This window comes from Aulonocara sp. 'chitande type north' Nkhata Bay, linkage group LG10 (genome assembly GCF_057382095.1).
Source record: "Aulonocara sp. 'chitande type north' Nkhata Bay isolate Kocher_YH1m ecotype deep benthic linkage group LG10, A_spYH_male_GT1.1, whole genome shotgun sequence".
NCBI lineage: Eukaryota > Metazoa > Chordata > Actinopteri > Cichliformes > Cichlidae > Aulonocara > Aulonocara sp. 'chitande type north' Nkhata Bay.
In genome coordinates this window covers 27,505,786-27,520,814 of record NC_141353.1, presented here as the reverse complement: position 1 = coordinate 27,520,814, position 15,029 = coordinate 27,505,786, and positions in this window count along the sequence as shown.

Sequence of the window (15,029 nt, the reverse complement as noted above, 5' to 3'; positions counted from 1 at the left end):
ACATTGAGACAGATCCGTGATGCCATCCTTCAGGACAATCATATATTCCAGAATATAAACACATTAAGCATCTCCACAATAGACCGGGTTTTGAAGAAGCATCAGATGACAATGAAACAAATCTACAGGGTACCATTTGAGAGGAACTCTGACAGAGTGAAGGAGCTGCGCTACCAGTATATAAATGTAAGTCAGTTACTGGTTGTCTCTCATTATAACCTTACCTGTAATCACAGTAAGCAGTAGTTCACTTATTTGGTTTCAATACCTCCTTTACCTGATTTCAGAATCAGTATTTGCTTCATCTGACTAACAATTTCAACAGAAAACTGCAGTTTACTGTATGAAACAATTCTCATTATAATCCTTATTTTATTGTCTCCCAATCAAATCTATCTACTACTGTAGGTTTTACTGTAACATCTCAGTAAGTCATCAGTATTTCCCACTCCCCTTTCTATCAAATACCCCTGCAGTACTTCCTCATAGGCCTATCACTAGTTTAGAACCACTGGAGTAGTGGCCTGTGGTATATTGAACCTGTGGGGGAGAACATGTAATTGTCTAACTGTAGTATATGACTCTTCTGTATGACTGATTTTATGTTCTTTACTCTATTTTAGAGAATAATGTCATTGGAAGGACATGAGACCCCTCACATCCTGGTGTTCGTGGATGAAGCTGGCTTCAACCTGGCCAAGGGCCGAAGACGTGGCCGTAATATTATTGGCCACCGGGCCACAGTGGATGTCCCAGGTCAGCGAGGGGGCAATATAACTATGTGTGCTGCCATTTCTGAGAATGGTGTGGCCACTCACATCCCCAGTCTTGGCCCATACAACACACACAAGCTCCTCATCTTCTTGGATCGCCTTTATACCGATTTTTATACTGAAAATGAGAGAGGTCTCATAGGGCCTCACCTACCCATTCATGTAATTGTGTGGGACAATGTCAATTTCCACCATAGCCCACTCATTAGGGGCTGGTTTGCAATGCATCCAAGGATGATCACGGGGTTCCTACCACCTTACTCTCCTTTCCTCAATCCGATAGAGGAGTTTTTCTCTGCTTGGAGCTGGAGAGTGTATGAGCATCATGCTCAGGATCAGCTGTCCCTGCTCCATGCTATGGACGCAGGGGATGGTTGCGGCATGCACGCCGTGTCTTCCCTCGTTGCATCGCAAGAGAAAGTATCCGCTGTGATGTGGACGAGAATCTGTGGCCAGACGGACAACAGCGTGTAAATAATCAGGAGGGTGAAGACAGTGGACAAGAGAGGGAGAATGAGTACAGCGACCACTGAATAAGTCCTTGTTTTTTGATTTTGTGTTCATACAATTTACTACTGTAATGTACTTTTTTTTTTTTTACATATGTATGAAACTTTCTTTGCGTGTGAATAAAAAATGGTTATAATTTCCTTGGTAGTGTGAGTGCAATCTGTGATGTCAAACCTTGGAGGCTACTCTTTTCTGTTGTATATTGTTGGACCTCTGCCATAGTGACAAAACATCTAAACATTTTGTATGGCAGCACTCACACAATGCCAAGGGGACGATGCATTTTGGGGGCACTGACTATTCAGATTAGAAAGAAATATAGTTTTGACACATGAGTGAACTGTTTTAGGAGAGATATGAGCTTTTGCAGGTGGACCATGTTGTTGTGATCAACCATCCAGGTTTATTTTGACAAAAGCACCAAGAATGATGAGAATGTCCGATCTGTGTCGAGAAATGAGCCAAAGCTATTGAAAAGGATCTTTGCCATTTTGGAGACACTGACTGTTTAAATGAGAAAGGGATTTAGATTGAAGCCTGAGTGAACAGTTTTGGAAGAGATATGAGCTTTTGCAGGTGAGCTATAGTGTTGTGCTAAACTGTAAGAGTGTGTTTGCCAAATGATCTTAGAGTTTTGAGAATGTAATTTCTGTTTCAAGAAATGAGCCAAACCAATGGAGAAAAACTGTAAGTCAAATTGTGTGGCAGGAACTTACAGTTTTTCTCAGTCGCTTTGGTGCGTTTCTCAGATCAGAATTGAAATTCTCATAACTATTAGTTCAACCTCCACAACACTCAGTCATTTGTGCACATCATAGTAGCAATTTCTCCTCTCTCTGAACAAACTGCAAATGATTTTGGACATGAATCAGTTGCTTCCATACATTTCCCTGCTGCTTTCTGACATTTCCATTTGCTTATGTCATGTCAGTCAAAAGTAATCATACCTATGGATGCTGAATAGTCGTTCCCAATAAAACTAATAGTCATACATCCATTGCTTGAGTCATCACACACAAAATTGTTGAACTAGTTATCACATGCCAAATATTGGCCATCTGTCAAGCAAATCCTATACCTTTCTGTATCATTGTTCCTGGAAATGTCTCCGAAATTGAAGTGAATTACAGCTGTCACTCATGAGGAGGCGTGTGAAAGTTTAGTTGTAACCAATGACAAACAACTTGTTCACTGTCAATTATGGATGAATCCTGTGAATCCCCAATTGGCAAGCATATATAAACTGCGCAGGAGCTAGTGTGTACCATTTCTACACTTCTGTGACACAAAATGGAAGGTCAGCACCGTGGAAGAGGGGTGAGGATGCGGGGAGGAAGGGGAAGGGGAAGAGGGAGAAGAGGCAGATATAGGCGGATTCCTAATGAAATAAGGGCTACAATTGTGGACCATGTTGTCAATCACGGCCTCACCATGGAGGAGGCTGGTCGAAGGGTGCAACCCAATATTGGAAGAACTACTGTCAGTTCAATCATTCAAACATTCCGTAGGGAAAACAGGTATGCAAACAGTAATACACTGTACTGTACTGTGCCATCTCAGACACATCACATGTTACTGTACTGTATTTGCAATTTCACAAAAAGTTCACTCTGCACCACATAGGATTGTAAGACAACCTCGCGGAGGCGGAAGAGGGCCCCTTTTTACCCCACAGCAAGAAGAAGCCATTTGTGCAATGGTCATTGCAAACAATGCAATAAAGCTGAGAGAAATACAAAGCGCTGTCATAGAGAATTACACGGTATTTGGCAATATTGAATCTGTTTCAATTTCAACAATTGACAGAGTACTCAAGAAAAATGAAATCCACATGAGCAAATGGCCCTGCTAGCAGCCATGGATGCAGCATGTGACGACATCACAGCAGGGTCCTGCAGAGGATGGATTCGCCACTCCAGGAGATACTTTCCTCGCTGCATTGCGAGGGATAACATCTGTTGTGATGTAGATGAAAATATGTGGCCAGACAGACAGGAACGTCTGGATGTGCCAGAATGATTTACTGTACTGTTACATGTGCTGTTTATTGTTCACATTAGTGCACAGCTCTACCAAATGGGTGATTTTATGTTTACATGTATTCTACAGTGAACAAGTGACTGTAGCATATTTTTCTTTTGCACAATTCTGTAGGATTACAAACACTTCTACACAATGGAAATGTGAAACGTACGTATTCAGTGACTCAGTTACTCCCAAGACTCCCATAACATCTACAGTGACTTTACTGCACATTTCAGATGGCTGTACAGGTAGGCCATAGTGCTGTCGTCAGCATTTTCAGGTGTCACCAATTGTTTTTGCAATGGGAAACACTGAAATTATAAACTGTCATAGTGGAAACATGACAATGCCATTTGACTATCTTGTTCATAAAGATGGTGTCAGGACTTTTCATTTTGATGGCACTGACAGTTTCATTGACATGGATACTTGCTTTTGAGGTATGGATAATCAATTCTGTGCATGTGACGTGCTTTTGCAGGCTATCCACTAGGTTTTGCAGTTTGCACTAATTGTTTTGGGAAATGCACTAACTGCTGTGCAAATGTTAATGGTGTTCTGAGAAACACACCAAAGCGACTGAGAAAAACTGTAAGAGAGCTATGAATAATCAAATGACCACAAACACCAAGAGTGGGCCAAAATTCCTCCATAATGATGTGAGAGGCTGATAAAGAAACACTGATACTAATACATAAAATGATGACTTGTACGATCTCATGGGGTGGGGTCTGATTGGATGTACTCCATTATGTTTTATTTTCAGTTTTACACCCTGCTCTTTTTTTTTTATATTGGCTTAGAGATCATCCAACATGCCAGAAAGAGAGTGTTTGGTTAGCAATACTGATGTAATAGATTTAAAAGTTGTTAAAAGGTTTCTACAGGTCAGATCTTCATCACTGCTTTCTGTTGCCTTCATGGAGCTTTCCCAAAGTACTGAGTACTCACTCTCGCTATGCACACACGCACACACACACACATATATATATATATATATATATATATATATATATATATATATATATATGTGCAGCTTCAAGTTCCTGGGAGTCCACATCTCCGAGGATCTCACCTGGACGACCAACTGCTCCAAGCTGGTCAAGAAGGCTCACCAGCGCCTCTTCTTCTTGAGGACTCTGAGGAAGAACCACCTGTCCTCAGACATCCTGGTGAACTTCTATCGCTGCACCATCGAGAGCATCCTGACCAACTGTATAACAGTCTGGTACGGGAACTGCTCTGCCTCGGACCGGAAGGCGTTGCAGAGGGTCGTGAAAACTGCCCAGCGCATCGCCGGAGCACCACTTCCTGCCATAAAAGACATCTACAGGAAGCGGTGTCTGAAAAGGGCTGGGAAAATCATCAGAGACCCCAGTCACCCATCACATGGACTCTTCACCCTCCTGCCCTCTGGGAGGCGCCACAGGAGCCTCCGGACTAAGACCACCAGGTACCGGAACAGCTTCTTCCCCACAGCTGTCAGACTCCTGAACTCTGCCTCCTGACATCTGACCCACGTTAACTCATGGACTGAACATACACACACACACACACAATGGACAACTGTACCCTCAAACACACAATAATAACATGGACTGAACCACCACTCACAACCACTAGCACTTTATATAGCCTCTGTAGAAATTATCCACACCCTCACTTACCTTAACTGCACTACTGTATAGCCCTGTGTAAACAATCATTCTGTACATACGATAATTTTTAACCCTACAACAGTTTACAACTTGCATAGTTCCCATTTCTGTATAGCTGTATATCTCAGATTCCTGTAAAGTTATTTATTTCATATTCTGTATAGTTTTTCATATTTATATCCTGTCCATATCCTGTACATAGCTTGTACTCACTACAGCCTGTACATACTTATAGTTATAGAATATTCACAACATACTTCATACCGTGTACATTATAACATAATAGACCCATTTCTGTAATATACTTACATATCTATATTATTGCTAATATATATTGTAATATATCTATATCACTAAGCACTTCTGGATGGATGCAAACTGCATTTCGTTGCCCTGTACCTGTGCATGTGCAATGACAATAAAGTTGAATTCTATTCTATATATCTATATGCATAGATAGATAGATAGATAGATAGATAGATAGATAGATAGATAGATAGATAGATAGATAGATAGATAGATAGAATCTAGCCACCACCTGTTGCAAGTCATCTGCTGCCATCCAACCACGGTGTTTTGTTTGATATCTGTTGAGTGTGTCAAATCAACAGTATATACAATTTTGGTCAGAAGTTTTCATATACTCATCATGGGCATTAATGTCACGGTAATTTAATGATTTTTTGTTTAATTGATCTGTTCTTTTTCAAGGGCAAAATGATTTGAAAGCATACATTTTTAATTACTTAAAAAACAAACAAAACAAAACAAAAAAGACAAGAATTGGGTGCAAGTTTAACTTTACGTAATCTCTAATCTACACAGGGTCATACAGCGTCAAATATATGCATACATCCCCACTAATATTTGGTTAAATGTTGCTTTGCAAATTGCATCTCACCTATTCACTCTTGGTAGCCACCAGGCATAATTCTGGCTGAACATTTTGGCCACTCTTCTTGGCAGAAGTGGCACAGTTAGTTTGAACTGGTTGGTTTCATTACAGGGACCCAGCTTTTACACATAGTCCACAAATTTTCAATGCAGTTGAGGTAAGGGCTTTGGAAAGGCCTTTCCAGAAGCTTGATGGTAACCCTGTCCCATCTACATGCTCGCCTACATGTTTCTGTTATCATCTTGTATTTAGTATATTTCATTTGGTTACTTCCTGTATTACCTTGCTGGGGGTTTTCCTCACATGTTTTGTCTATTTTTTACTGATCGTCTTCACGTCTGTAGGATTATGTTTACATGCACCTCATTCTTTAACTCTTTCTCACCATCTGTCCTTCATCTGTCTATCCTGTCCTCACCTGTCTTTGTCAGACTTTCTGTTGGATTGTTTCCATTTTTCCTCTTTTATGTAATGCTCATATCAGCTTTGCACTTGTGTTATTTCCTGGTTTGCTCTCACGTTAGATTCCTGCGCTGATAATTGATTTGTTTTTTTTGTTTATTTCTGCTGTGTTTGTCCTACGTTTCTGTCCTGGCTCTGTATGCTATAACAGGAGGACTGAAATGAGTTTAAAAGTTTAAAATATCGAGCAATTTGAAAAAACGATAGAACTAAATGGGGAATAATAATAAAAAATACTAAGTTTCATGTAAACGTGTTAGAAAACTCCTCATTAAGCAGGAGCCATTTATAGTATTAGTGTATGTTAGTAACCTATGAAAGCACTAGGTGCTGCTTGGTGGAGCACATATATGTTTAACTCAACAGCTCATGTTTGCACATCTAGATCTGTGCTGTAGGTTTTGATTGAATGCATTTATACAATAATTCATCTAAAACCCAGGAATAGCAGAAAAACATGCAAATTTACGTTGTTATGGCCCATCTAGGGGTGGCCAGACCACAACACAAGGGTGATCTATCCTCGTCAGCAGCCACATCACACAACTGGTAAAGTTTGACAATGATTTATTTATCATAATTTGATTCGTTAGGTTATTTTTCACAAAAGGAGGAGGTGGTTATAACTTCAAGATGGACCTAATGCCAAAACAACAACAAAAAGGGGCCTACCTCAACGATTTAACAAACTTACCTGCTCATAAGAATTAAACCAAATGACAGCAACATGCCCCCCTAACTATGGAAAACCTAATATAATCAAACAGAATGGTAGTTCACCCCTACTACTCCTGTATAAGGCGAATGGCACTGGGCAAGTAACAAAAGATCTCCTGATGCACTGCCATTAAATAAGTCGTGTCCAACTACTTAGCCAGTCTGTATGGTCAGTCCTTTGGATCCACCAATCCCGGAGAGGCACCTGCACACTGAGATTTGCATATTTAGACAACATTACAACAGCAGTTGTAACAACATTATATGAGAAACTGATGACACTTGTCACAGTTTTTAACATGAGAAGTAGATCCTGCTGATGTTCACAGCTAGTTATTTTTTGTTGTTTAATTTAAGCAATAATAAAACACCTCATCCCCAAATGCATTTAACCATCCAACATGTTTAACATTTTTGCTGTTTTACTTTTTTACCCAGCAGTTAGACAGCATCTGACTCAACTCCCTGGGTTTTACGAGATTCATTCACATACTTGTTGTCTTTAGTCATTGTTGTATGCTCACCTTATTACTAAATTAGGCAGAGCACTCTGAATTGAATCAGGACATAAAGCACGGTCTTTATGTTGCTTTATTGAACACTGTCCATCTTACAACTAGCCACTTAACGGGGCTTCCTTCGGACAACAACATCCGGTTCAAAAGTCATCACCTTAAGACATAGCCATATCAATACATGACATCCCCCTTTTCCTTAGACTCAAACTTTAGTTGTAATAACTTTGATGTCTTTTTTTTTTTTTGTTTTTTTCAACACTGAACATTCTTCTTGTCTTACTTTCTAACAAGTATATAATCTAACTGTCTCACCACACATGTACCTTTCTTTTTTCAATATATACATGTCGAAATACACATATGAACTTGAAACTTGCCAACTTTAAGTTACCTCTTCACCTTATCATATCATAGTTCATTTCACCACAAAATCACGAAACCTCTCGGGTATCTTTTTAGCCCTCTGTGATCTACTTGGTCTCTCTGGCCCCTGGGAGCCCTCTTGTGGTGTTGGAGTGAAGGTGTCAGTCTTTGTGGGTGTTTCACCTTCCTCCCTTTCAGGTATTGTGTCATAGTGTCCTTCTCTGGTCTCATTCGTCTCGTATTTCTTCACATGTGTGGTATTCCGGTGATAGCGAGCGCCTGTTGGTTATTCAATAATGACTTGGTTTCCAGTTCTGCTTACAACTTTGTGTGGTGTTGCGTTGAATGGTGTTGTAAACTTGTCCACTTTGTCTTGTTGAACCAGCACTGTCTCTCCCGAGTCAACTTTTGAATACTCAGCTCCCCTTCGTTCATCAGCATAAGTCTTTGATTTTCCCTTCTGTTCAGCGTCTCTGTCACGCACGTCCAACTCCGTTGTTTTTCAGTTCAGTTCAGTTCAGTTCATTTTTATTTCAAACATTTCAAACATGTGCCTTCACAATCATTACAAAATATCATTCCATTATTTGTTTGAAAAGGAGTAGGCTGAAGTATTTACTTATTTGTCCCTACCCCCTCAAGTTTTACCTCTCATTCATTTAATTTTTTTTGTCTTAAATTAAACAAACAACATATGAAACATATAAACATATGAAGTAAAACAAAACATAACATACATAAATCAAAAACAAGAAATTAGCAAGCCCCACCACAGTATAGTTTCTTTCATATGAAAAATACAGAATGTGTATATTTGCAGATACACAAGTTATGGAAAAACAACAAACCAAAACAAAACAAAAAAACAACCAAAAAAGAACCGCAACACCATTACCAGCAACATTACCATCCTGGGTTAACCCCGTTTTCTTCATTCTTATACTTATTTAAAATTAGGTTTTTATATTTTACTTTAAACTGTTTTATGTTTTGACTGTCTTTTATTTCTTCTGTTAGACTGTTCCATAATTTAACTCCTGCAATTGAGATTGACATAGTTCTTAAAGTTGTTCTAGCACTTTGTATTTTTAAATTCCATTTCCCTCTTAAGTTATACCCACCTTCTCTTTCTATGAACAATTTACAGATTTCTTTGGGAAGCAATTTATTTCTGACTTTATACATTATTTGCGCTGTTTTAAGCTTCACCAAGTCTTGGAATTTAATAGCTTGCATTTTGACAAAGAGTGCATTTGTATGGTCCCTGTACCCTACATTATTTATTAATCTAATGGCCCTTTTCTGTATTATAGTTATTGTTTGTGTGTTACTTTTGTATGTGTTTCCCCAGACCTCTACACAGTAGCTCATATATGGCAGTAGTAAAGCACAGTATAAAATGTGCAGTGCTTTCTGATCCAACATATGCTTTGCTTTTCCCAGGACGGCAATGCCCCGTGCCAATTTCCCCCGAACATAAGTAATGTGTGGCTTCCAACAGAGCTTGTGGTCAATGATCACCCCAAGAAATTTTATTTCATTTACTCTTTCTAAATATACATTGTCAACACATATTTCTACTTCGATGTTTTTCTTTTGGTTTCCAAACAACATAAATTTGGTTTTATCGAGATTCAATGATAATTTATTTATATCAAACCACTTCTTTAATATCGTTAATTCCTGTGTGATCATTTCCAAAACCTGTGGCAATTCCCCACCTGCACACAGTATATTTGTGTCATCTGCAAATATTACAAACTTTAAAATCTCCGATACTCTGCAGATATCATTTAAGTACATAATAAACATTTTTGGACCCAGTACTGAACCTTGAGGTACTCCACAAGCTATATCCATCAAATTAGATTTATATTCATTTATTTGTACATATTGTTGCCTATTCCCTACATAGCTTTTTAACCATTCCAAAACCACTCCCCTAAACCCGTACTTTTCCAGTTTTTTTAATAGAATTTCATGATTAACAGTATCAAACGCCTTCTTTAGATCTAAGAAAACTCCGAGCGCATACCTCTTATTATCCATACATTCCGTTATCTTTTCCATTAAATCTATCAGTGCCAAAGCTGTTGATCTGTTGTTTCTGAACCCATACTGACTATCTGTCATTAATTCATATTTTTCCACAAAACTGTCAAATCTTTTTATGAAGAGTTTTTCCAGTATCTTAGAGAACTGGGAGAGTATTGACACTGGTCTATAGTTTGTAAAATGATGTCTTTCACCGGTTTTGTAAATGGGAATAACTTTAGCAACTTTCATTTTTTGTGGAAAAACTCCTTTTTGAAACGACAAGTTGAATATATATTTTAATGGTTTTACGATACCATCAATAACTGTCTTTACCGTTACCATATCAATATCATTCCAGTCTGTACTGGTTTTGTTCTTAAGTCCTCTAACCATGTCATAAATCTCTTTCTCTTCCACTGCTCTTAAAAACATTGAGCTACTATTCCTTTCAATATTTTCACCAGTGTCCCTTTCTATTCCATCAACCTTTATTTCTTCTGCCAGTTTTGGCCCTATGTTTACGAAGAATTCATTAAAGCCATTTACTATCTCCTCCATGTTATTAATACTTCTTGTCCCTTCTATAAAGTACCCAGGGTAATCATTATTCCTTGATTCATTTTTGATTATTCTGTTTAATACATTCCATATATCTCTTGTGTTATCTTTATTGTGTTCTAACCTTTTAATGTAATACTCTCTTTTACAGGATCTCATTATATTAGTTAATTTATTTTTGTAAGTTTTATACTTCATTTCAGTTTCTATTGTTCTCTTTTTTATGAATTCTCGATATAAGGTATTCTTTTTTTTGCTGGCATTTTGTAGTCCTTTTGTCATCCATGGTCTTCCTGCATAGTTGTGTTTCCTATTGATTTCAATTACTGGGCAGTTTTTATCAAGTAATGTGTTAAATGTTCTTAAAAATCCTTCGTAAGCTTTATTAACTTCTGTTTGTTCATATACAATATTCCAATATTCCTCACTGATGTTCGGTAACTTTCCTCTCATTTTGCGGTTGAACAGTAGTTCTGCTGGACTTTTGCCCGTGGTTGGATGTTCAATGCTGCGATACACTGTTACATATTTTCTTAGCTCTCGCTTCCAGTCAAGTCCTTCGGCTTGTGCGATCCTGATTCTTTTCATCAATGATGCATTTTGCCGTTCCACTTCTCCATTTGCTTGAGCCCATTTTGGTGTAGTTCTTATATGTTTGATTCCATTAGTTTCACAATATTCTCTGAACAGCTCAGATTTGAACTGTGGGCCGTTATCAGATTTGATTGTAACTGGTAGCCCATGTCTGCTAAATATACAGTCAATAGAGTCGATGACTTTTTCAGCAGTTGTAGATGACATTACATCATACTCATAGTACCGACTGTAGTAATCTATCAGTACAAGTATTGAGTGGTTCGAAGGTAGTGGTCCCAGTAAGTCTACCGCCACATCTCGCCATGGTCCATCTGGTAAAAGTGTGTTTCTCAGTGGTTCAGGTGGATCTGGTCTGGCTACTATTTGACATCCGTGACAAGCTTTACAAAACTTTTCTGCAGCTTTGTCCATCCCTGGCCACCAAACTTTTGTTCTGAGATGCTGTTTGGTTCCAACAATTCCTAAATGTCCTTCATGAGCTAGTGACAGTGCTTGAGCTCTGAGGTTTTCTGGCAATACAATGCGAGTTCCCCGCAAAACTATGTAGCCGATGACACACAGTTCATTTGCAATGGGTGCATATGTTTTGCATTTTTCAAAGTGTCCGTTTTCAATAGCTCTTCGCACTTCTGTTAATTCTGAGTCTGTAGCAGAGGCTTCTTCAACCGCTCTTGTTGTGAGTGCTTTTGGAGTAGCATTAACTGCAACAAATCTCACGTATTCTTCAGATTCATGCTTATGTATCTCTTTTGACGTGGTGTCAGCCAGCAGTCTTGACAGTGAATCCGCAATGTTTTGCTTTCCCGCAATGTGCACTACTTTAAAGTCATATGGTTGCAGTCTGAGAACCCATCTTTCTATGCGTGCACAAGGTTTAGATTTCTGGCTGTATATGACCTCTAATGGCTTGTGGTCTGTGATGAGGTCAAACTTCCTGCCATACACATATGGATGTAGTCTCTCACATGCCCATACCAGTGCTAGGGCTTCTCTTTCTGTTTGAGAATATCTTCGCTCACAGTCTGTTAAACTCCGACTTACGTAGCACACTGGTACCTCTTCTCCGTTCTGTATTTGTATTAGCACTGCGCCCAAGCCTACAGGGCTTGCATCTGCTATGACTCTGGTTGGGACTTCTTTGTCAAAATAGGCTAGGGTACCTGCTCTGGCTAACTCAGTCTTTAGTCTTTCAAATGCTTGCTTTTGTTCTGGCCCGAATGTAAACATAGTTTCTTTTCGAGTTAAACGTCTTAGTGGTTCAGAGAGTGTAGCAAACTGTGGTATGAACCTGCTACTGAAGCCTACCAGTCCAAGAAAGCTTCTCACCTCAGTAGCATTCTTCGGTTCTCGGGCTTCCACCACAGCTCTCACTCTTTCTTCAGTCGGGCCGATGCCTTTCTGTGTCAGCAGTATTCCCATGAACACGAGTCTGTCCATGTTGAACTGACACTTCTCTGAGTTTAGTGTCAGGCCACAGTCAGAGAGTCTCTTCATCACAGCATGCAGGCGCTTATCATGTGTTTCTTGGTCTGGCGCGTGTATGATTACGTCATCTGAAATGTTCTCAACTCCTTCAATGCCAGCTAGTGCATTGGCAATCTCATGCTGATATTGCTCACTAGCTGATGAGACTCCAAATATTAGCCTTTTGTACCGGTATACTCCGTTGTGCACTGCAAATGTAGTTATCTCTCTTGACTCCGGGGTAAGCTCTAGTTGATGGTATCCCCACTTGAGATCGAGTTTGGTGAAGATTGCAGAGCCGTTTAGTCCTTGCAAGATTTCATCCACAGTGGGTATGGGGTATCTTTCCCTGATTATTGCCTCATTTGCTTTTCTCATGTCTAAGCACATTCTGATATCTTTGTCACATTTCTTTGGGAGTACCACTACAGGATTTACCCAAGGTGTAGGTCCTTCTACACGTTCTATAATGTCCATGTCAATTAGTTCATTGATCTTTTTCTCCACTGCATCCCTCAAATGATAAGGTATGCGCCTCAGTGGCTGTGCTACTGGTTTCACATTTGGATCAATGTACAGGCTGATCTGTTTGGTGTTTAGCTTTCCTACTCCTTTGAACACTTTTGGATACTTTTCTTTAAGAGTGTGCTTTAAATCTGTGACAGCCGCCACATTTTCACCTATTTTCAACACTCCTAACTTTATGGCAGTCTTTTTCCCCAGGAGTGGTTCACCATTACCTCTAATCACAATAAATTCAGCCTCTTCAGTCCTGTCACCAATCTTGATTTCACATCTGAATGCGCCTTTAACCGTGAGTGCCTGTGCTGAGGAATATGCATATAAATTCCTCTGCTCTTTGGGTACATATGAGTGACATTTTATCTTTTCAGCTTTTAGCTTTTCCCATATGTTTTCTCCCATCACATTACTTGTAGCTCCAGAGTCAACTAACATTTTCAACTCTATTCCCCCCAACAGAAAAGGTAAGTTTCTCAGGTATATTATCATCATTTACAGTAAATGCATAATCATCTTGTTCAACAGCATTCGCATTTTGTTTCTTTTGTCTTTTTGTACGACACATTTTTGAAAAGTGGTCCTTACCATTACACTTGTGACATGTTTGTCCTCGTGCTGGGCATTTGGGATCTTTGCCCATGTGGTCAGTATAACCACACCTGTAACACTGTCTTTCTGTTTTATTATCATCTTTCATTTTTCCTTTTGGTCTGTTGTTCTTCTCTTTCTTTGCTGTAAAAATCCGGCTGACCGTGTCCTCTCCTTTCTTTTCCCCGGTGACGCTCATCGCCGCCATCTGCTCCTCCACACGTTCACAGTGTGAAGCCACCTCTAACGTGCGATTTAGAGTTAAGCCTGGACCCTCCTCAAGCAGCTTTCTCCGTACATATTCAGAAGTGCATTTACTCAGGATAGCGTCCCGTATCTGGTTATCATTGTCAGCTTGAAAGTCACAGTCTTTTGCAGCTCGCCTCAAACGTGTACAAAATTGTTGCACAGTCTCACCTGGTGTTTGGGACAATTTGTGGAAAGTTTGGCGTGCGTATGCTGCATTCACTTGAGGAACAAAGTAAGTGTTGAGCGCAGTCACCGCAGCGCTGTAATTCTTTGCCTCTCCCGTCTGTGGTAGAGTGGAGAAGACGTCCTGCACGTCCTGTCCGGCCATGTGCAGTAGAAGAGCGCGTCTCCGCTGTCTGATCGCGTCTGTAGCATCATCCGTCAAAATAAGACCTTTCCCATCAGCAAACAACTCAAAGGATGTTAACCAGCGCGTCCATCTCGGTCCGAGCGTAGCTGGATCCGTGTAGCAGGCGAACGGTTGAATACCCGACTTTTCCATGTTAGCCCACAAGTTGTTTTTTTTCGCTAACACCGTGCCGCCGCTGGGTCTACTTCTCACAAAAACAAATCCAGGTCCGTGTCGTCCTCGTCGCCATTGTTGTATGCTCACCTTATTACTAAATTAGGCAGAGCACTCTGAATTGAATCAGGACATAAAGCACGGTCTTTATGTTGCTTTATTGAACACTGTCCATCTTACAACTAGCCACTTAACGGGGCTTCCTTCGGACAACAACATCCGGTTCAAAAGTCATCACCTTAAGACATAGCCATATCAATACATGACAGTCATGTGCTTCTGCTAAGTTGCGCAGCTCCTTTTGTTTTCCCTCTTGTTCTGTGGGATGACTGTTTTTTATATCTCTGAGAGAGTGGCACATCTCCTTGCAGCACATTAAACCACAGCAGATACTTAAACACAACAACAGAACAAAGGGGGTTAGGAAAAAAATGCCTGAAATGGTGTTCATTTTTAGTTTACATAACTAATCGTTAACCTCAAAGAAAGGTAAAAGAGGCCAACTGAAATGCATTAAGGTAGATGCTTTCTTGATCATGAGCCAAAAAATCAGGGAATCAGGGGAGAGAT